General features: G+C 43.8%; 1 protein-coding gene across 11 annotated transcripts in view; it reads right to left on the reverse strand.

Moving 5' to 3' along the window:
• SPATA13 (spermatogenesis associated 13) overlaps positions 1-11,749 on the reverse strand; it is a 155,524-nt gene extending 143,775 nt beyond the window's left edge. For all 11 annotated transcript variants that reach the window (XM_053563189.1, XM_053563191.1, XM_053563192.1 and 8 more), the window contains exon 1: positions 11,578-11,749. The gene's annotated coding sequence lies outside the window, so the exon portion shown is untranslated. The remainder of the gene's footprint in view (positions 1-11,577) is intronic.
• Between the last annotated feature and the right edge of the window lie 12,130 nt (positions 11,750-23,879).

The following is a 23,879-nucleotide window of genomic DNA, read 5'->3' on the forward strand; positions in this document are numbered from 1 at the left end:
TCTACCCCATTTCCTTTGAAACCATTCACCCAGCTATCACAGCACTCCCCTTGTCATCTGCGTCACTGTGAGAGAGATGTAAGATGAGGTTACTATCCTTATAAAACCATGCATGGGACACATGTGTCTCACTCCATTCTCCCCTCGGATGCAGCAGGTGCTGTCAGATCTGTCTGCCCTGCAAGTTCTGAGATGAGGGTCACCACTTCACTATCTTTCCTTCAACTCCTGCAAAACCAGCAGCAGGGAGTACATGATGCAGCCAATGGGCACTGCCTTCCAAGTGCCTTTGAGCTCAGCTGGCACAAGAGCCAATTCCTTGAGAATCTAACACCGCCCAGCACTAGTGAACAGTTAGTGTGTGGCTTCTCAACGCCTCACGTTTGTGAGGTCAAAGTTGTGGGATTCCAACAGGAAAGTATGTTTCCAACTAAAACTATGAGAAATGTGTTCCGTGCTAATTCTTCCTGAATCCTGCAGTGATGAGCTTATATTAGGAAGAGAATAACCATGCAGGTATAACTGGTCTTTGGACAACTCAGTTCTCTCTTAAACAATCACATCAAAGAACCCTCTTCTGTTTGGGAGAAGCAATAATACAAACAATTCACTTTCAAGAGGTGTTTTTTACTTTTTTCGATCCTCTCTCGATAATGATGAAAGAGCTTCCCAGATCTTTCAGGTAACCCAGAAGTATACTCGGAGGAGGTGGCTATCCCAGGTCAGGGGAACAAGGCCCCGTGGATGCACCTCCTGAACAAGTCTCCTTTCACAATGATCTTTTTATCCCAGAGAGATCTGCAGAGATACCCACTGTCTTCCTCTCAGAAGAAAAGTGCTTCAGCTGGTACAAAGGTTCCTCAAAAGCCCCGACATGAGGAAATAGAGATACACTGGGCAGAAGGGAAGATGCAGCTTCCACAGAGAGGACTTTTCAGGAAAACCTAGAAAACAGTGCTAGCCCTACTTACCACAGGCAGTTCCTTCTTCCTTGAGAGTCCTTATCCCTAAATGAAAGTAAAACTAAGAGAGAAGTAGTGTCCACCCACAAAAATTTACAAAGGATAATTAGACTCCTATAGAAGGGTTATCAACAAAAACATAACCACCTACTTAGATACAAATTTAGTAGTCCAGCATGCACTGAAATTTAATAAATCCCTATGCTGTAGAATACCTGTTGCATGGGGTTTGATTTAATTAATCTCAGCAGGTTTAATAATAGCCCCCAGGAAAGTCAATGTGATAAACTTCCTTGAGATATGTTAGTATGGACATGTAAGAAACTATAGTATGGAATCAGACTCATTTAGGCAGTGATGATACTACCTTATTTCCCCAAAAATAAGACATCCTCTGAAAATAAGACCTACTTACAGGAAAGATAAGACGTCCCCTGAAAATAAGACCTAGTACATCTTTGGGAGCACACCTTAAAATAAGACACTGTCTTATTTTCGGGGAAACGGGGTATTACACGACTTGACCAATGCCTCTGTACACGTTTGAGACCTAAAATGTGATAAACTAAAGATGTGACTTTACAATGTCAAACCACTCATTCTTCCGGGTATTGCCTGAAGGCTTCTGGGTCAGAACCCATAAAGGGCAAGCACTTGGTACAAAGAGGTTAGATTTTACTAAAATAAGGATTATAAAAAGCAGGAAGAATTCTTGCTCCCTCCAACAAGATTACCTCTGTATCAGAAGGCAGGTGTTATGGCACAGAAGCACTCTTCTCCTCCTACTTCTTAGGAAGCACAGGTGACCCACAGGAGGAACAGCCAGATAACAGAGACGGGCAGGAATCCACTAAGCCACCTGCACCCTCTTACTTCTCCTGCATCCCACTTCCTGAAAGCAAGAGGGTCTAGCCTAAGAAGGGTCTGGAGGAGGCTACCTTCATTACTCTCCTCCCACTCTGCAGAGTTTTAGTAAGAGTAAGTGACACCAGAGGGAGGGAAGAGATGAGTGCCACCTGGGTTACTGCTGACACTAGGAGCAGGAGCTCAGTGTCAGCAAACCTGTGAGCGCCCCTCCCACCAACTGCATCTTCATGCTCTGAGAGCCAAGGCGACCCAGGGAATGGGGCATTACAGCACATTCTGCCTGGTCCCGCTGCATCTCAAAGGCTGAGTCTGCCTTCAAGGATTAGCAGATCTGATTATCTCCATGCTGGCTGGTGAGAACAGAAATCAGAAATATAGAAAAACTACAAAAACAGCGGAAGTGTGGCTCAGCTGTTTGTAATAAATTGTAATAAATAGCTGTTTGTGTAAATTGTAGCACTTTAGGAGGCTGAGGCAGGAGGATCATTTTGGCTCAGGAGTTTGAGATCAGCCTCAACAAGAAAGAGACCCTGTCTGTACTAAAAATAGAAAAATTAGCTGAGCATTCTGGCCGGTGCCTGGGGTCCCAGTTACTTGGGGAAGCACCACCATACTCTACCCAGGGTGTCAGAGTGAGACTGTCTCAAAAACAAACAAACAAAAAAAAAAAAAAAAAACAAAGGCTTGGCACCCAATTGCTCAGTGGTTAGGGTGCCGGGCACATGCACCATGCACCGGGGCTGGTGGGTTCAAACCTGGCCCAGGCCACCTAAAACAACAAAGACAACTGCAACAACAACAACAAAAATAGCCAGGCGTTGTGGCGGGCACCTGTAGTCCCAGCTACTTGGGAGGCTGAGGCAGGAAAATCACTTAAGCCCAAGAGTTTGAGGCTGCTGCAAGCTGTGATACCACAGCACTCTACTACCAAGGGCAACATAGTAAGACTCTGTCTCAAAAAAAAAAAAAAAAAAAAGAAGAAGAAGAAATACTACAAATATAACCCCAAAACCAGACTGAGCCTACCGGCTACAAGTTTCTAACTCAGGCTTCTTACTCACATGTTGCTACAACTTGTCATGAAAAATAAATGCCTCCACTTTCCTTTTTCAGGCCCTACTGTTTAATTCACAAAGCGACACCAGAAGTCTAAGACTGAACTCAACAAGGAGCTTTCCACAGTCAGCAGCTCATCCCATACCACAACGGGACAACAGAGCACACAGCACATTATTCTGGCTCTGCCACACAGCATTTTCTACCACTACAAGATCATAGCCAAGTCCTGAAGTAGGGACACAAAAGAGTGAAGAGCCCAAGCCTTTTCCAGGAAGTACAGGAAACCAGTGGCCTGGGGACACATGGAGAGACACCCCAATGCCAGGACTGAACTGAACTTGGTCAAACAAACAGGCTCTTCAGTAAGATGAGCTGAGTGGTCCACTCTGGGGATTTCAGATTAGTTTTAGAAAAGTCAAAGGTAAAAAAAGCACAGAAAGCAGGTCTGGCAGATCTTAAAACACATCATTTTAAAAAATGTTGTAGTGTTGTGTTTTTTTTTTTTTGTAGTAGTAATAATAGTATATTTTGAATTACTTAACCTCAAGCTCTTAAAATTAAAATGCATTTTCTTATCTAAATATATAATCCTTTTGAATATAACTGAAGCTGCAAATATTAATATATGCCCTTCCTTCTTTTTTGTTCTGAATGAGGGTTTGAGGGATGTTATTTCAGAAGGATCCATGGAATATTTAAGCCAGGGCAAGTCCTTTGACAGCCTGTATTTCTAAACCCTATTCAGTCTGTGGGTAACGGGAGTGATAAAAGTAAGACTACACAATGGAGGCTAGTCTTTACCATAATACTGACTGACTTGTGTGCTGGCTACACAAAAGTGTCCCCAGTGGTAGATTTTTGCTTAGGATTTAAGCAGAACAAATACAGGGAATCAATTCTCTCCATTTGCAACACAAATTTATATGTACAGCAGACATCAGTAAATTGTAAGCCTGAACAGCAAAACAAAACCAAAAACATAATCTAACTTTTCCACAAGAAAGAGAACAAATCATAAACTCGAGATTTGAATCTACCTCTTTCTCATTTGTAGAATTAATTTGATCATATTCCCAGGACTGATACTACAGTAAAAGAAATGAAAAACTGAAAGAACTTAAACTTGGATCCCAGGTCACTTACTCAAGTCTTATGGTCCTAGGTAAACTCTGTTTTAATAACTTGTCAGGATATTTTAGGATAATTGTTGCATGGGGTTTGATTTAATTAATCTCAGCAGGGTTCAAAGAAGGCCCATGAAGTCAACATGAAAAATGTCCTTCAGATGTTCTATTATTAAATTTGAGTAATTATGTCACTAAAAGAGACAGAAATATAAATTATAAATACAAATCCTTATAAATCAAAACTAAAAGACATACTTTATACATGCTGACAGAGAGAGAAACATGTTTGCCTCCCCACAGCAGGAAAAGTGATAAAATTGCTAGCTCAGTGTTGGAGCCAAAGCAGGCATTCATCAACATTTGTTGAATGAATAAAACAATGAATGAAGGTGGAAAGAATATTTATGATAGGATAAGATGTGCAAAAAAGATTATATATTCCTTCAAATAATGTTCAGAAATACATAATTTATAATATAAAGACATTGGATTTTAGAAGACAGATGAGTTACAAGAAGAAAGCAAATCTAAGGATAGATTGTATGATTGAAACCTGGCATTTTAGGTACAAATGATTGATGAGAGAAGGCAGGGCACTCAAGTCACAGTAACACTACCATCCACATTGTAAAACATTAGTGTTTCATGATTTTAGAATCTGGTCATTCTAAAAATTCAAGTTGTTACCACACAGAGGTGAGGAAAATAGGCCCAGGGCTGGGAAAGCTAGCCTGGGGCAGAGAGGGCCTATGTTCTCTGTAATCACCATCACCTTCTGTACCTTGCCTGGCAGAAAACTTACAGGACTAGATGTGGAAACCTACCACATTGGGGCCACTCTTTACATCCCAACTCTCAGATCAAAGGAAAGGAACACAGGCTATCTCCAAACTGACAAGTGTTCCACACTCAACAAGCATTCATTAAACAACCGGAATGGTACCACTGCTTCCTCCTCCCATCACAAAATCATGGAAGCCTCCTCCATCAGACAGACAGGTAAGAGCACTTCCTATGTGCCAGCTAGACATTCTCTTCTAAGCATTTTATAAGAGTCAACTATTTCTTCCTCACCACAGTCCATGACAATAGGTCCCAAACTAGATAGCACCTAGGAAGTGCTTAAAAGTTTCAGTATGTAAGGGTGGCACCTGTGGCTCAGTGGATAGGGCACCGGCCCCATATACTGAGGGTGGTGGGTTTGAACCCGGCCCTGGCCAAACTGCAAGAAAAAAATAGCCGGGCGTTGTGGCGGACACCTGTAGTCCCAGCTACTAGGGAGGCTGAGGCCAAGAATCACCTAAGCCCAGGAGTTGGAGGTTGCTGTGAGCTGTGATGCCACAGCATTCTACCGAGGGCGATGAAGTGAGACCCTGCCTCTAAAAAAAAAAAAAAAATTCAGTAAATAGATCACATCCAAAACCAATTACAATATTTGGGGGTTGGGAGTAGGCATCAATGTTTTTAAAGACCCTCAGTAATTCCACCATGCTGCAAAGTTTCTGAAACACTGACTGAGCAATGGGAACTGAATGTATGTAGTTTAAATGTATGTATCCCTCAAAAATTCATATGTGGGAACTTAAACCCCCAGGTGAGGCATTTTGAGAAGTGATTAAGAGGGTGAATGAGATTAAGGACCTTATACAAAAGGATTCAGAGCAGCCTGGCCCTTCCATCTCTTCCACCATGGGAGAACACCAGTGTTTATCACTTTTGCCTTTTTTACCCCTTCTGCCACACAAAGACTCAAGAACAAGAAGGCCTCTACTCCTCATTGAATTCCAGCACCATGATCTTGGTCTTGCCAGTCTTTAGAAATGTGAGAAATAAGTATCTGTTCTTTATAAATTACCTGGTCTGAAGTATTTTGTTATAGCAGCAGGAATAGACGGACACAGGTCCCACACTCACTTATCAGATATGGCACCTGAAGCACAGGGAGGTGAAGACTTTCCCAAGGCCACATAGCTGATAAGCAACAGAGTTAAGATCTGAACTAGGTTGTCTAACTACTGCCAAACACTAAGGAATCATTTCAGGTGATGCAGCGTGGGCAAAAGGAAGTGTTAGGATGTGTACTAGGAAAAGAAGTCCAAGAAATGTGGCTGGCTGTCTACCTGGGGGGAACCATATACAACTCAACCAGGTAAAACACAAATGTTCACTGAGTATCACTCATTAGGCAGTCAGAGAAAGTGGCTGTCTGGACTTCTAGAAAGCATGTGCTCTAAAACTGGTCTTTAAAAGTGAGTGTGCACAAAAATCACATGGAAGGTTTCAATACAGACTGCTGGGCCCCTCCTATGAAATGTCTAATTCGATAGGTCTAGGGGAGAGCCCTAGAATTTGCTTTTCTAACAAATCCCTAAGTGTCATAAATGTTAGAACCATGCTCCAGGTGCAAAGAATACATCATGATTGACAAGCTCAGGGCTGTTCAAGGTTACCTAGAGTCAACAAGTTGAAATTCACCGCCCCACCCCTGCTCATGCTGTCCCCAGAGACTGGACAGCTCCTGTGCCACCCTGCTGGCTCCTCCATTAGGATTCAGCCCAGGCTTTATACTCAGCTCCTCCTCTAGGAAGCCCTCCTGGACCTTACAATTCTCTGGTCCCCAACACCCTCAGCATAAACCCATCTCAACATTCACTGTGTTTTTCACTACTTTGCTCTTACATATTCACCTCTTTCTCTACACTGGACTGTGACCCTCTTCTTGGAAAGGAGCTATTCCTGACTAATCTTTCTATTTCAGTATCTAGCTCAAAAAAGATGCACAGTGTCAGGCACACATTTGTCCCTCTAAATCAACGTGGAAGGCATTACCACTTATGATAGCAATATCTACAAATCCAAATAAATCCCCCAAAAGGCGATGCATGATGAATTAGAAAGCAGCTTACACATAAGAACACTCCATCTCTCAGGAAAGGGAACAAGGAGCACATTTCTAAAGCAAAGGCTGTTTTTTCTTTCAGCCATAGAGAGTCTCAACATACAAATCAGATATGTTTAAAAGTACATGTATAAATTGTTCAGGACTCAGGAAACTGGATACAAACTCCCTCTGTATCACCTTATGGGGACTAAATCCTAGGGCCTGACCTCAGAAACTTGTTTAATGAGCCTGAATTGTAACTTTAACATTCAAGTACAACAAACCGCTCACTGCTCCTATTTTCTGCGAAAGATTGTGATCAAAGATTGTGATCTGTAGTACCAGATCCTTGCCGGCCTCCTGTCCTTGCTGCTGTAAGAATAAAAGCTGGGCCTGGCCTTGCACCTGCTCCAGACAGTGAGCAAAGACTTCCCTTTCCTGCTGCTCAGACAGGGCCCCTGGGAGGGGCTGAGGGCAGAGTGGCCAGAGACTGAGGAAGCAGTCTAACCTGGGGCTAGAGACCTTTCAGTTGCTTTCCTCCACCAGAACTCTCCAGTCTGGCCACTACAGACCTATGTTCTACTTTTCTGCAGGGAGAGCTTTGCAGTCTTAGGAAACAAACTCTGCCATGGCATTAAGAGGGACATCGTGGAGGGAGCTGTCGTGGAGGGAGCTGAACATCTGGCTCTGCAGAGTTCTCCAATTTTATGGCTGAGTCCAGAGGGTGAGGAAGCTGGTGAGGTTCTCAGTCCAGATCTGACAGGCTAGAGTGGAAGATATTTTGAGGCAGCATCCCTAAAATTACAATGCATGACTTCTCATGTGTCCCCCAAAGACCAGAGTGGTCCTGCTTCAGGAAAAAGAGCAGAGGTGATTGTGACCAGGAAATAAAGTCCTTTAAGGTTTTGGTTAGATAAAGCAACACAGTCCTTATGTTCAGGACATTAAGAGGATGACCATGGGATGGGTTATTACCTACATGCACAAAAGACAGCTTGACAACAGCAGATTGCCACAGCCACATATATCCACTGAGAAAAGCGTACACCAAGGTCTTCCATTCTGCAGTGTTATCAAAGCTCCCCAGGGTTCCCTCAGGCACAGAGAGCATTACCCACATCTTTGCAGGGAAAAAGGACCTGGAACTCCTCTGAGTCCTCAGGATTTCGTCCCATGGCCCCTCCTCTCAGGCTTTACCTCCAGCCCAGCAAGCAGGAACCATCTACTTTATAAAACGCTGTGTGGTGCCATTTCTGCCTCAGGGAGTTACTAGACACACAGTAGACAGGTATGCAAAAGGATGCCCAAGGATCTCCTAAGCCTGGCAGCCCTGGATTCAAGTACTCAGTCTTACCACTTCCTATAAAGCTTGCCTGACCCCTCCCCCTTTCATTTAGGGAGCAGTAAAACTTAATTTGCTATTTATTTATAACAATCCTCACCTGCACCACAGAGCACAGATGTGACCTATGCAAACATTTCCTCCCTTCTCCTAAGTATGGGACAAGATCACCCCTCTAGTTGTAGAAGGGTGGGACAGAGAAGTGAAGCCATTGTTCACAACACATCAGGGTTTAATTCTGTGAGCTGACTGCGGAAGGAGCTGAACATCATGGGTAAATAATAGCCTCCAGGCTCCCCGAGGGGCCAGGAGAGGGATTAACAAAGAAGGGAGCCAGGAGGGCTCTGCGGGAGTCCAGACTAGGGTCTGGGCACAGCAGAGGCCAACACAGAAACAGCCAACTATTCCATGCTCTCCCTCCACTGCTATTTTATTTGCCATGCAGAGATGAAGAAAATCACATAAGCACTTTGTACTAATGCATTCATCTCTGCAAATGCAAGATACAATTAAACATTCCAGTTACTGATTTTCAAATTGTTGTGTATTATATGATCTCCCTCTAGAAAGCCATGTACCTTTGGTGTCGCTTCCGGCTGTTTTGGAAATAATAATAGCTCTAAAACATTTGAATTTATACTCCTGTGACATTATGCCATTTATGTCATTATAAGCCTCATAAGCAAACATTTTAAAAATGTTTAGCTTTCAAACAAAAAGAAAAAAAGAAGCACTGATGAGTGCTAAATGAATCTCTCCAATGCCTCTTAGCTCAGAGGAAAGAAGGAGGAAGAAGGTGGGTTGCTTTCAGCAGCAAGCAGGAAGATCAACCCACTAAACTATGAGGCCAGGCTCCTGGGGCCAGCATTACCGTCCTGATGCTTCCCCTTGAATATACCATTTTATTTCTGTGGGCCACTGTTTTCTTGTCTGAGGGATGTAGGTTCCCTTCCAGCTATCAAAGACTATGCTCTGCTCTAGTATCTGTAAAGTAGAAATACTTGCCTCCAACTCCTAGGAAGGTGAAGACTAACAGGATGTTTGGGCGAGGCTTTAAGATTATGTAATAAAATAGAGATAAGCAAGACTCATAAAATCACCATGGCTATCAGGGACCCCAGAGTTCCGTGCAGCTGAAGTGAAACAGAAATCTCCACGCACACAGGGAATAGCTGTCAGGGAGCCCTTTCTCCAGGGTTCCCTGTGGCTGAGAGGGAAAGCAGGCTGAGTAGTGGATGAGCTGACACCCTGGGCACTGTCTGGGCTTTCTGAGGTGCTTCTGGCAACCGGTTTTCTCTAAGCACTGCCCTACAGGTATAGAATGTGTGCCCTCAACTGATGTACACTGCAGACTAAATAAAACATATCAAATGATGACCTCATTTCCAAAGCTGAACTCCTGGCATATCTGAGTTCAAGAGGTCACACGACAGAAACTCCACTGCCTGGTGAGAATAGGGCCTGTTGTTTCCTTCTCTGAGCCTCCCTTTCCCCATCTGTAAAAACGGAGACAGTAGTAGATCCTACATTATAGGGATGTCAGGAGGATTTTAAGTGAGGCCTGCTGCATCTCAAGCCCTCAAAACAGTGCCTGGCACACACACAGTTTGATAAATGCTGCCTGTTATCAATGTTAACAGTATTCAAGAACTATGTCTAAGATACCACTTCCATACTACTTCAGTAAGAAAACTTAAGCAGACAAGCAGAAACTGTAGCCTATGCGAAGGTCCTATAATCTAGGGTGCTGCTGCATGCAGCTATGTACCCCCTCCTTCTCCTCTCAACATTTCCAGATTCTGGGGGCTGGTTAGGGGGGTGGGGGAGGGGTTGTGTGTAAGGCAATGGAGGGCTGATTGGAAACCAGTACAAGGAACCCAGCAATGCTAAAATCCACAAGAAAAGAACCTGATTTAAGGCAGGCTGTGCAGGCAGCAGCAAGCAAGCTGTGACTGGGTAAAGTACTTATCCAGGAGAAGCGAGGGAAAAATATGCAGACACAGAAAAGAAACTTGCACAGGAGCACAAATAAAGAAGGGTATCACAGAACCGGGTGGGAAGGCGACAAGGTGGGGCAGGGGGCAAAGGAGGGGTAGATGAAAATTAAAATGCTGCATAGTAAGAAACAGCAGCATAAAACCCTAAAGAATGGGGGAGGGGGGCAGGAACAAGGCCCTGCAGCACGGGGAGGGGTGCATAATTAACAGGCACCCTGAGAACAATGCAGTGAGGAGGTTTGGAAAACAGGGGAGGAAGGACAGGAGAAAAAGAGAATTTGTTGGGAAAGGTGGGGGGGAAATTGAGTAAAATTTCCTGCACCTGTTAGCAAGTGGAATAAAGGAGAGCAAAGAACAGGATGGGTTAATAGGAAAAAAAATACTGGGCAACAGAAAACCAGGTGAGGTGCAGAGAAAAACTTGGGGCGGGGGGAAGCGAATAATATAAGGCTTTAGGAAGCCTTGTTAAAAAGTGCTGAATAAATTCAAATTTTTATTCTGTTTATCAACATTATTCTCCAATGATGGAAAGCGAATGACCGCGAGGGTTTTGTTCGCTTGCTTTGGTTTGGTTTTTTGCACTTGGAGGGAAGGACCATTTACTCAAGTTCTGTAACTCGGCACAGCCAGATGGGCGGCCCGCCAGCGCAGGTCACCTGAGTTCCCCCCAACACCCCTGGTTTCTATCTTCCGGGGCTACTGCACCGATTTCCCCACCTCCTGAACAGAAACGGGACCAAGCCAGCTCTGCCAACTTCTTCCCTCCAGTCAAGAGACAGCGGGCGCCGGGTCCCAAAGCAATAAGACCCACCTGGGACCTGGGGAGAAACTTGTTTTCTAAGTTAAATTCTCCAGACGTACCCCTCGCGGTCCTCCGGATGCACGGGTCACTCGATGAGACCAAGCAGAGCGTTAAAGCGGGGTCCGGCTGCCCCCAGGCTCCCCGACCTTTGTCCGCCCTCCAGGCGCTACCTTACAGGCCAAGCCCGGACAGTCGGCAGCGAGGGGTAAAGTTTCAGGGTAGTCTCCCTGGTTAAGTCCGGCTGGAAACGGCCTTTTTCAGGAGCACCACAAGCACACCCTCCCCGGGGCAATGCGCTGGACAAGCGGGAGGGCGCAGCGCAACCACCGCAGGACAGCGAGCAGATGCAGACCCCACAGGTGGGCAGCCTGGGCAGATTCCAAGAACCGGGAGGAGGAGCAGGAGGAGGAAGAGTTGGGAGCAGGACGTCGTAAAGCCACGAAACCAGTCCACTGGAGCTCAATTCCGCCCCGGTTTCTACCTAGCAGCCCGAGCCCCGTGTCCTCCCGGAACAGCCGCGCACCCCCCGCTCAGCCTCACCTCGCGCGGCCCCGACTCGGCGGAGTCTCCAAAGTCAGCGCATCCAAGACGTCCATGCGCCCCACAGCCGGCTCCACTGCGGGAGGAGCCGCGAGCTCGCCGAGCTCTCACAGGAGCCTACGCTCCAGCTGGCCCCCTCGGAGCTGGTGGCGGCCTGGGAAGCCGCGGGAGAAAGCGCCGAACTGGCTGGCTCCCCGCCCACGCCAGGCCACGCCCCCGGCCCGGATCCCCACCCCCACCCCAGGCCACGCCCCACCCCCTACCAGGTTACCCTCACCCGTCACGCCCTTGGCCCCGCTTCCACAACCCCCAGCCTGTTCCCATTCGCTTCAGCGACACACAACCCCCAGGCCAGTTCCCTTCCAGCCACCCCCAGCCACTCCCAAACCCCCACCAACTGCCTGGGATCCCCGCTACACCGTGGACAAACGGAGTTTCTTCCAGCCCCCAGCTCCGCCCAGGTCGGAAGGAGCCGCCGCGTTGTCCAGGCAACCGCCCCCAACTGAGTACTCTCTCCCACCCAAGCCCGGCGCCAGCCCTCGGTGCCCCACCACCCCCGGGCGAAGAGTTCCCTCCAGGCGCAGGCCCTGTGGCTGCAATGTCTGAGCTAAGGAAACCCAGCGTGGGGCCTTTGGTTTCTTCTGGGCTTAGGGCAAGTTTTCTGTGGCCCGTTTCAGTGGCCCCACTGAAAGGACTATCACCTTTCCATTGTAGCCCAAGGCCTAATCATTAATTCACTTGAAAACCACAGAGAGGAAGCAAGCGCTTGGGTGCTAGAATCTGTGCCCCAGTATTCCATGTTGTTTCCTGACATGCAACTAATGCAATTATTAAAACAAATGCATTCTTTTAAAAATTGTAGATTTTTAGATGATTCTTTTGAGAAGTTTTTTTTTTGTTTTTTTTTGTTTGTTTGTTTTTTTGGCTGGGGCTGAACCCACCACCTCGGGCATATGGGGTCGGCGCCCTACCCCTTTGAGCCACAGGCACCATCCTCTTTTAAGAAGTTGTTATATGCCACTCTATTATTATAAGCATGTATTATAATAAAAGAAGAATAGGCTCAGCACCCATGGCTCAGTGCTTATGGCGCCAGCCACATACACTGGGGCTGGCGGGTTTGAACCCAGCCGGGGCCAGCTAATCAACAATGACAACAACAAAAATAGCCAGGCATTGTGGTGGGCTCCTGTAGTTCCAGCTACTTGGGGAGGCTGAGGCAAGAGGATCACTTAAGCCCAAGAGTCTGAGGTTGCTGTGAGCTGTGATATTACAGTACTCTACTGAGGGCAACAAAGTGAAATTCCGTCTCAAAAAATGATAATAATAATAATAAAACAAGAACAGTGCCCAGTAATTTGAAACTAAAGAATGTATAAAATTATATTATGCAGTGAAATGTCAAAATTAATTTTATGTATACTTTTTAAATAGTAAAAAAACCTACTCTGTATGATTCTATAAGGGTAGGTACATGTCAGTATGCATTTAGCAAAATTCATAGAATGTACAACGCAGGGAGTGACCCTCATAGGTTGTGGACTTCATCATCATGTATCAAAATTGGCTCATTAGTTGTAACAAATATAGCACATTGATAAAAGATGTAAATAATATGAAAATCTGTGCATGGAAGGGGGGACTGTGAGGTAGTACATCAGAACTCTTGTGTACTTTCCGTTCAATTTTTCTGTAAACCTAAAACTTCTGAAAAATAAACTCTATACAATACACATCAAAATATTAATGATAATTATCAGAGTGGTAAAACTATGGGCAAATTTTAATTTCTTTGAATTTTTGTTGAAATTTCCCAAATTTTTGACAATGAGCATATATTTTTAGAACAGAAAAAAATTATAATAACTAAACTATGTCTTTTCCTTTGACAAAAAAAAAGAAAAACTAAACTATGGAAAATTTTCAAACAGCAAGAAAGGCAGTATCATTGAATATTCCATTTTATTTCTACTTTATATAACTAACAATCAGCACGAGGCACTTACAGATGTTAAAATGAAATCTATTTTCATATTGTTTAAAAAAGTATCAAGGACTAAATGAAAAGTTTTTATTATCTCTTTAGAAGTAGCACGTATCTGAGGAGCAGGTTGTGACTTTTATTTTAAAAAACTGTGTTTCAAGAGAATAGTTTTGCCTTCTTGGAAACCACTGTTAATATTTACATACAATGGTTTTCCTAGTGAAGAAAACACTATCATTGAAACCTGCTCTTGTTAAAATAAGCCTAGCCTTATAAAACTGAACTTCTGTAGAGTCATAGAGTTGGCCTAAAGGCATCCTGCTTCCCTTACCTTGCAGAGTGAGTGGCTTCCTCTTCATGAACAGATGACAATGGTACCCTATCTCTGTATGAAGTAGAAAATTAAAACTTTAGGCTCGGCACCTGTAGCTCAGCAGCTAGTGTGCCAGCCACATACACCGGAGCTGGAGGGTCCAAATCCAGCCCGGGCCTGCTAAACAACAATGACAACTACAACCAAAAAGTAACCAGGTGTTGTGGCGGGCATCTGTAGTCCCAGCTACTTGGGAGGCTGAGGCAAGAGAATGACTTAAGCCCAAGAGTTTGAGGTTGCTGTGAGCTGTGATGCCAAGGGCAACAAAGTGAGACTGTCTCTCAAAAAAAAAAAAAAAGAAAGAAAATTAAAACTTTAGCCTATATAAGACCCAAGTTATCATATTAGCACATTCAAATGCTTGACAATTGTTAGTTCCTGTCTTTAAAACTATGCTTTTCAGTGAAAACCTTGAGCTCTTGGAATAAAAGAGATCTTTCTGGTTTCTAATTATAAACTTGTTATAGGAAGGCAGGATGGTGCCAGAGACAAAATCGTTGATATGACACCAGCTCCGTTGCTGGCTATGTGTGTCACGTGGGTAAATCATCAACCATCCCTAATCCTCTCTTTTCTAATCTGTTTAATGAGATTCAGGGCTAAAGACACCTAAATTTCCTTCCTACATTTCTACCACTTTACCAGGAATCACAACGAGACTTCTAAGTTTAAAAAGCCTAGGTTTCATGCGGCACCTGTGGCTCAGTGGGTGGAGCGCCGGCCCCATATACCAAGGGTGGAGGGTTCAAACCCAGCCCCAGGAAATGCAACAAAAAAATAACCAGGCATTGTGGTGGGTGCCTGTAGTCCCAGCTACTCGGGAAGCTGAGGCAAGAGAATCACCTAAGCCCAGGAGTTGGAGGTTGCTGTGAGCTGTGACTGAGGCCATGACATTCTACCGAGGATGATAAAGTGAGACTCTGTCTCTAAAAGAAAAAAAAAAGCCTAGGTTTCTTGCAGTGGCTTTCTCCGCCCACATGGCCAGCCATCACTCACTGCCCTGCAAACAAAGCTGACATCTGCATTCTGTCAATAACCACAAATGGGACTCTCCAAGGATCTCTGACCTTTTTGCTTCTCTGCTGATGGCTGGTACTCAACACTGATGAGCAGCTGAAACTCTTAACAGTAGCCAACTGGAAACTTTCACCCCAAATTCACTATAGTTATACTACTATAATTATAACAACACTGACTTCCTCGTGTACACTAGGAATTGACACTTCCCTGTCAATTCTCCAATTGACAGGAAAGTGTCCAGATATGGAAACAAACCCCTTTTACCAAGTCTGAGGTCCCCCCCGCCACACACACACACATAAAGTCTTTGAAATTAGACTGTGTCCTTCCCTTAGTATTTATTATTTAATATGCCGTGCCCTTCACATTGATTATCTCCTTAAAGCCTCAAAACAATCCTTGAGATATTGTGATCACCTCATCTTATAGATGGGGAAAATGAAGTTCAGAGAGGTTGAAAGTACTACATAAGTTCAAACAGCCAGTAATCAGTGGAGCCAGGATTTGATCTCAAGCTCCTCCTTTGAAACATTCTGAAAAAAACAGTGCTGTGAGTTCCCCTGAAGTTCCAAAGAAGCATTGTTGTACTCCATCTGCTGAAAGTCCTGCTCCCCAGGGGATTCTCAGAAGGGACAAAGGAGGAAACTCCTTTCCCTTTATTTTCCCTTATTTTAGGGTTTTTCTCTGAAGAGCTTCTATAAACTATGCCTTGACGGCTGTGGATTCATAGGATTCCTCAATAAGCAAGCCTAATTTATTGAAGTAATCTATTTCTTTTCTTTTCTTTTTCTTTTATTTTTTTTGCAGTTTTTTTTGGCTGGGGCTGGGTTTGAACCCACCACCTCTGGTATATGGGGCTGGAGCCCTACTCCTTGAGCCACAGGAGCCTGTTGAAGTAATTTATTAACAGCTCAGAAGAGTCACTCTCTTTTTTAACATTTCCACCAGGACTATTGCAGGGAGCAATTTGGGGCCAGTATCTGGATGCCACAGACAAGACTTTCAACTGGGGGAGTAACCAAAGGTCCAGACGTGGCCAGGGGACCCAGAGATCATTAGTGTGAATTGACATATATTCTCCAATTGATTTTAACAGTAATATCACTGACATTTTTATATTTATTTCTCAGTCCCCAGTCTTTTATTGGGTTGTGAAAGTGGGAAAGGAAGAAAGGAGGTTAGTTGCCCCCAACTGCCTCTGCAGCGTTCTCTTGGCAAGACCCAAGAGAACAGGAAAGGCCAAGCTACCTCTACTCTCTAGCCCCGTAGTTTTCAGAAAATTACTTAACCTCACTCTAACTGGTTCCTTATCTGTGATGTATTGTGGTAAAGATTAAGTGCGATAATGTGTGTAAAGTTCTAGCTGGGCACTTGGCTTGTGGTCAAATGCTGTCATTATTGATTAGAATGGATAAGGTGGATGTGCCATTTTCTTTTTTTTTTTTTTTTTTAGAGACAGAGTCTCACTTTGTCGCCCTCAGTAGAGAGCCATGACATCACAGCTCACAGCAACCTCCAGCTCTTGGGCTGAGGCTACAGGCACCCGCCACAACACCCAGCTATTTTTTTGTTGTTGCAGTTTGGCTGGGGCTAGGTTTGAACCCACTACCCTCAGTATATGGGGCTGGTGCCCTACTCACTGAGCCACAGGCGCCGCCCAAGGGTGTGCCATCTTTTATTCTGCAGTTTGTTAGAGCAGACATCTTTTAATTGAAGCTTCCTAGGATGATAGAATGTTTGAGATTTATTGGATTGCTTGAGTTTAGCACATAAGCATCTACTTGGGGGGAAAGTGGGCAAGGGTCTTACTAACTTAGGCAGAAAGAGGAAGGCATTTTCCCTGCTCTTTCCATCATTTGGCTCTAACCCCAAATGATGAATGGAGCCCAATGGGACCAGAGTGTGCAGAGTCCAGCACACCCAGTGCTATAGCTCAGAGACAAGGATGCTGTCACAGCTGCATTTGGAGGAAATAAGGACGGGCAGGGCACCCACAGTCACTATGGGAAACAGATATGGTGATTTTCAAAAAAATAAAAACAGAATTACCCTTACCCAGGGCTAAAGCTTGATGCTCTGTCTCAAAAAAAAAAAAGAAAAAGAAAATTACCTTATGATCCATCAATTGCACTTCCAAAAGAATTGCACACCCAAGGGAATTGAACGCAGGGACTCAAACAGATATTTGCACACTCATGTTCATAGCAGCATTATTCACAATAGCTACAAGGTGGAAGCAACTCAAATGTCCACTGAGGAATGAATAGATAAACAAAACGTGGTTTGCCCAACAATGAAGAAAAATTTGACACATGCTACAACATGGGTGAACCTTGAGGACTAAGTGAAGTAAGACAGTCACAAAAGGACAAATCCTATGTGATTGAACTTACATGAGATTCCTAGAGTAGTCAGATTCATAGAGACAGAAATAATGGAGGTTATCAGGAGCTGAGAGTAGGCAAGTGGGAGTTACTGCTTAATAGGTACAGAATTTTGCTTTTGCAGTATGAAAAGAGTTCTGTGGCTAGATAGTGCTGATAGTTATGCAACAGTATGATTGTACTTAATGCCACTGAATTGACTACTTAAAAATGGTTAAGATAGAAATCATATATATATTTTACCATAATTAAATGTCCCCAGCTCTCTGATCTACAGGCCAGAAGTTGCACAAAGTTATTGTGATTTGGGGGAAAAGTAGCTGTCTCTGCACCTGGCCATCTCAGGGTGGTTCTGAAAGCCCTGTAAGCCACCACCCTCCCCCGCCTGGCTCCTGTTTACACAATGAATAATGTACATGGACTGGTTGTCCAGAGCAAAGAGAAAACAAGCAGGTTTTCTCTTTGTGCTAATCAACTCCTGAAATCCTGTTTTCTTTATTAAATTTGCATGATTTATTCCCTTAGCTATCAATTTTTATTTTATCACATGAACTCCGTCATCATTACATAGTGGGCCCTGATACTCTTTAAGGCCAGATCTCTGTCCTCAGGGATGGACCAGCAACAGAGGCAGGCAGACCTTGGGTAGAATCCTCCTTTCACCTTTTACTAGCTAGGTAGCCTTGGACAAGTGGTTTGGCACCTTGGTTTCTTCATCTGTAATATAAAAATCATAATGCCTGACCTGAGTTGTGGTGAGGATTGAATGAGATGATCTGTTAAGAATTTAGCCTTGTCTGATGTATAGAGGGCATGTAATAAACATGGCTGCTAGGAGTACACACACAGGCCCATGTGAACCTATGTGAACCCCAAGGGGCTTCTCCGAGACTCCCCTAAGTTCATGTCTCTATAGCCTTCCCTAACTTCCTTTGATACCATTAAGTACTTCATATTTGATGGTGCTCTAAGACCTCAAACACACTCCTGTCTTAGCATCATTGAAAGAGATTATGAGGCCAGGTGTGGTGGCTCACACCTATAATCTTAGCACTTAGCCAAGTCAAGTAGATAGCTTGAGTTCACCAGTTCCAGACCAGCCTGAGCAAGATTGAGACCCCATCTCTACTAAAAATAGAAAAATCAGCTGGGTGTTGTGGCAAGCGCCTCCCATAGCTACTGAGAAGCTGAGGCAAGAGGATCACTCGAGCCCAAGAGTCTGAGGTTGCTGTAAGGTATGACACCAAGGCACTCAACCCCAGGGCGACTGAGTGTAACTCTGTCTCAAAAAAAAAAAAAAAAAGGAGAGATTATGTGCTCCTAGAAATCAGTGTGTATATTTTTATTGTACTTTATTTGTTCACTTTGGAATCTCCCACAATATGAGGTCCATAGTACTAGGTGGAGTACATAGTACATAGGTACTAGGTATTTAGTAAATAAAAATAGTGGTATTACTACTAATAATACACTATAGGTTACGGTTACATGTTATGTGCTTAAAACTATAGTACATGAGGCTCAGCGCCTGTAGCTTAAGGGGCAAGGGCGCCAGCCATATACACTGGGGCTGGCAGGTTCAAATCCAGGCTGGACCTGCCAAACAACAATGACAACTACAACCAAAAAATAAAAGAAAAACAGCCGGGCATTGTGGCGGGTGCCTGTAGTCCAAGCTACTTGGGAGGCTGAGGCAAGAGAATTGCTTAAGCCAACGAGTTTAAGATTGCTGTGAGCTGTGATGCCACAGCAATCTACCAAGGGCAACAAAGTAAGACTCTGTCTCAAAAAAAAAACAAACAACAACAACAAAAAAAACTATAGCACATGAAAAATGTAACAAATAAAATATAAAATAAAAAATAAAAACTGGGATCTAACAGTCTAGGCAGGTTACCAATATTTTTTGGCTGATTTTTACATTTCATGTTAAAACAATAGCTCTTTTCAATTCCCATATTCTAACCAAACTCCCAATAACCAATAACCACCATAGACTATTATTATATTTGGAGGTGAATCATGTTACCAGTTTTGGATTTCAGCTCTGACCAAACTCTCCAATTTCATGTTTTGTTTTGTTTTTTTTTGAGACAGAGTCTTACTATGTCACCCTCGGTAGAGTGCCATGGCATCACAGCTCATAGTAACCTCCAACTCCTGGGCTCAGGCGATTCTCCTGCCTCAGCCTCCCAAGCAGCTGGGAACACAAGCACCCACCACAACGCTCAGCTATTTTTTGTTGCAGTTTGGCTGGGGCCAGCTTTGAACCTGCCACCCTCAGCATATGGGGCTGGTGCCCTACCCACTGAACCACAGGTGCCACCCCAAACTCTTTAATTTCAAAACCCAAGTTAGGCTTGGCGCCTGTGGCTCAAGCACCTAAGGCACCAGCCACATACACCTGAGCTGGTGGGTTCGAATCCAGCTCGGGCCCACCAAACAATGATGGCTGCAACCAAAAAATAGCTGGGCGTTGTGGTGGGCACCTGTAGTCCCAGCTACTTGGGAGGCAGAGGCAGGAGAATGCTTGAGCCCAAGAGGTGGAGGTTGCTGTGAGCTGTGTATGCCACAGCACTCTACCCCAGGCAACAGCTTGAGGTTCTGTCTCAAACACACACACACAAAAACCCAAGTTAATTCTTTTTTTCCCCTACTGACTTCAAAAGTGCAAGAGAACAGATGGGAGAGAACAGGATGATTCACTGTTTACTTGTAAGTCACCTGCAAATAATGAGGAACACGTTAAGTAGACAATTATATTACTGTAAGTTTTAACACAGAGGTAACTTGACAGATGAGAATATTCACTAAGGAATATTCACAGTAAATCTCTAGAACTGGGTAGCAAAGAAGAATGAATACATGGATGTGCTAGGAAAATGGTACAGGATATGTACCATTTATATGTGCCATATATGTACAATATAATATGGAATCATATTCTTGAGAGTTTAAGAAAAGAGTGGTAGGCGGCGCCTGTGGCTCAGTGGGCAGGGCACCGGCCCCATATACCGAGGGTGGCGGGTTCAAACCTGGCCCCGGCCAAACTGCAACAAAAAATAATAGCCAGGTTTTGTGGCTGGTGCCTGTAGTCCCAGCTACTCAGGAGGCTGAGGCAAGAGAATAGCCTAAGCCCAGGAGTTGGTGGTTGCCGTGAGCTGTGTGACGCCATGGCACTCTACGGAGGGTGACAAAGTGAGACTGTCTCTACAAAAAAAGAAAGAAAGAAAAGAGTGGTAAAAACATAAACCTGGCTAAAGTCAATCAGAGTAGTCCAGGGGTCCTCAAACCTTTTAAACAGGGGGCCAGTTCACTGTCCCTCAGACTGTTGGAAGGCTGGACTATAGTTTAAAAAAAAACAAACTATGAACAAATTCCTATGCACGCTGCACATATCTGATTTTGAAGTTAAAAAACAAAACGGGAACAAATACAATCACACCATCTCATGTGGTCCACAGGCCGTAGTTTGAGGACCCCTGGTAGAAACTTTGGGATTCTGGCATCTTCTCAGGTTAATTACAGTGCAAATTGCTCCCTGAACGTGTTTCAAAATGAAACTGGTAATGTTTACAAGTAATAAGATCAAAATGGTTCATCATCATGATGGTAACCATTCTCTATCTACAGCTCTCATTCATACAATCCCTCCATCCTGAATGCAGACAGAATCTGTGATGCGCATCTAACTACAGAATATAGCAAAGGCAAGAGGAAGTCTCTCTGCTCCCACAATTATGTCATGTCAGACCTGTCTTAGCAGACTGGAGGTACAGACTCTCACTGCTGGACATTGTGGCAGCTTCTGGGACCTGGGGTCAGTCTTCAACCAGTAGCCATCAGAGAGCTGAGGCTCTCAGTCACACAGCCACAAGGAAAGGAATTCTGTCAACACCAAGAATTTGCTTGGAAGCACTTCCTGCCAGTGTGCTTCTTAAGCCTCTAGGTGAGAGCATAGCCCAGCCCAGACTTGGACCTCTGCACTGTGAGGGAGGAGACCCTGAGCTGCAGACCCCACTAAGCTGTGCTCAGACTCCTGACCCATGCACACTGGGTAATGAGGGTGATAATAAAAGAGTGTTGTTTTAATCCACTGTTTATGGCAATTTGTCCTATATCATAGATAACTAATATAATATCAAAATAATAGAATATTTCTATTAATAGCTCCCGAGATGACCCCTCACATACTCTCCTACCACTGCAAGAGTAAACATTTCTCCAACCTCTGCCACCATAAACTACCTCTGTTTGTTTTGAACTTCATATAAATGGAATCACACAGGATACATTCTTTTGTATGGCTTCCTGTACTCAACAGTGTGTCTATGAGCTTTATCCATGTCGTTTTCTATAACATTAGTTCGTTATGCTGTGAAGTATTCTACCATTTGAAGGTACTATGTCTTATTCTATTGTTAATGGGCAGTTAGGTACTTAGGTTGTTTCTACTTTTGATTATTATGCTGCTAAGAACATTCCTAAACATGCTTTTAGTTAAAAACAAAACAAAACATGTTGTATACCCTGGATTGGTATTGCTGCATCATAGAGTTTGCTTATGTTTAACTTCAGCATTTTTTCAAAATGTTGTACTGGTTTGTACCCCCTTGGGTGATATAAGAGAGTTGCAGCTGCTCTACTACCCTCTTGCTAATACTTAGTATTGTTTTAGTCTCAAATTTTTTCTTTTTTTTGAGACAGAGTCTTAAGTAGTTGGGACTACAGGTGCCTGCCACAATGCCTGGCTAAATATATATATATATATATATATATATATATATATACTATATATATATATAGTAGTTATCATTGTTGTTTGGCAGGCCCAAGCCAGGTTGGAACCCACCAGCCCTGGTGTATATGGCCGGCGCCCTACCACCAAGCTACTGGTGCTAAGCCTAGCCTCTATTTTCTTATCAGAAACACAGGGACAACAATAGTACCCACCACCCAGAGTTCTGAATATTAAGTGAAAATATATATAAATGTCTTCATAAAACACTCATTTGACTAATGGTAGGTATTTATTGTCATTTTGCTACCTTTGATGATTGAATCTAAAGAATGGGTTTTATTTATGACTCCTAAACTGTCAACTTCTTCATTTTTCTTTCTTCTTTTCTTTTTTTTTTTTGAGACAGAGTCTCACTTTGTTGCCTTCAGTAAAGTACTGTGTCATCATAGCTCATAGCAACCTCAAACTCTTGGCCTTAGGTAATTCTCTTGCCTTAGCCTCCTAAGTAGCTGGGACTACAGGCGCCTACCACAACACCCATCTATTTTTATTTATTTATTTAATTTTTTTTTTTTTTTTTTTTGTAGAAACAGAGTCTCACTTTGTCACCCTTAGTAGAGTGCCATGGCGTTACACAGCTTGTAGCAATCTCCATCTCCTGGGCTTAGGCGATTCTCTAGCCTCAGCCTCCCAAGTAGCTGGGACTACAGGCATCTGCCACAATGCCCGGCTATTTTTTTGTTGCAATTTGGCCAGGGCCAGGTTTGAACCCGCCACCCTCGGTATATGGAGCCGGTGCCCTACCCATTGAGCCACATGTGCTGCCCACACCCATCTATTTTTAGAGACAAGGTCTGGCTCTTGCTCAGGCTGGTCTTGAACCTGTGAGATCAGGCAATCTACTAGCCTCAGTCTCCCAGAGTGCTAGGATTACAGGTGTGAGCCACTGCGCCCAGCCTAACTTCTTCAATTTTCTACAATGTATTAACACAACCATTCCTCTATTATTTATTTGTCTACCCAACAAGAACAAGTTTCTTTTCACAAAGAAAGGCAATGAAATGGGGCATGAGCAGACTGTGTTTCTGACAGCAAGGAAGAAATGCATAGAGTGAAGGTTGGCCATGTGGGCCATGCAGCCCGAAGGCAGGACAGTGGGTGGACAACATGTCTCTCACATCAGAGGTATTAGGACCACAAAGACCTAAGACACACAGGCCAGTCTAGCATTAAGTTTTCTTTGCCAACCAGCATCATAAAAACATTAATTACAAAAAAACCCCATGAATTACTGTGGTAATGCATTGGAATGTTATAACATTGATTTAATGTTTAGGCGGGGGATGCAGATGAAATAAAAATCCAATTGAAGGGATACCATCTGGACAGGATGCTCTGGCCCCAGATAGCATAATTAAACAGAGCACAGATGTAATATAGACTTTTTTTCACACACATGCCCAGAATTGCTTTTGTTTTGCACATTTGCCTTTACTGAAATCAACTATCTTGGGTATCGAGTACACGTAACGGTTATACAGAGATTAAAAAAGAAATTTCAATTTAAAATGTAAAAGTAAAAAAGAAAAGACATAATCATCATTTGGGCCATGAGCATTTGGGGTGTGAAAGAGAGAGAAACAAGACTGATTCAAGATGTGTAAATTCCTCTGTGACATGGACTTTGAATTACCTGGCATTTTATCCCTGACACCTTGCTCAGAGTGACCAGCTAATACAAGGCTGATAATGAACAATTTGTATTTGAAGAAAAGGTAATGATGAATGACCAAGAGGCAT

Source organism: Nycticebus coucang, chromosome 15 (assembly GCF_027406575.1).
Source record: "Nycticebus coucang isolate mNycCou1 chromosome 15, mNycCou1.pri, whole genome shotgun sequence".
Lineage (NCBI taxonomy): Eukaryota > Metazoa > Chordata > Mammalia > Primates > Lorisidae > Nycticebus > Nycticebus coucang.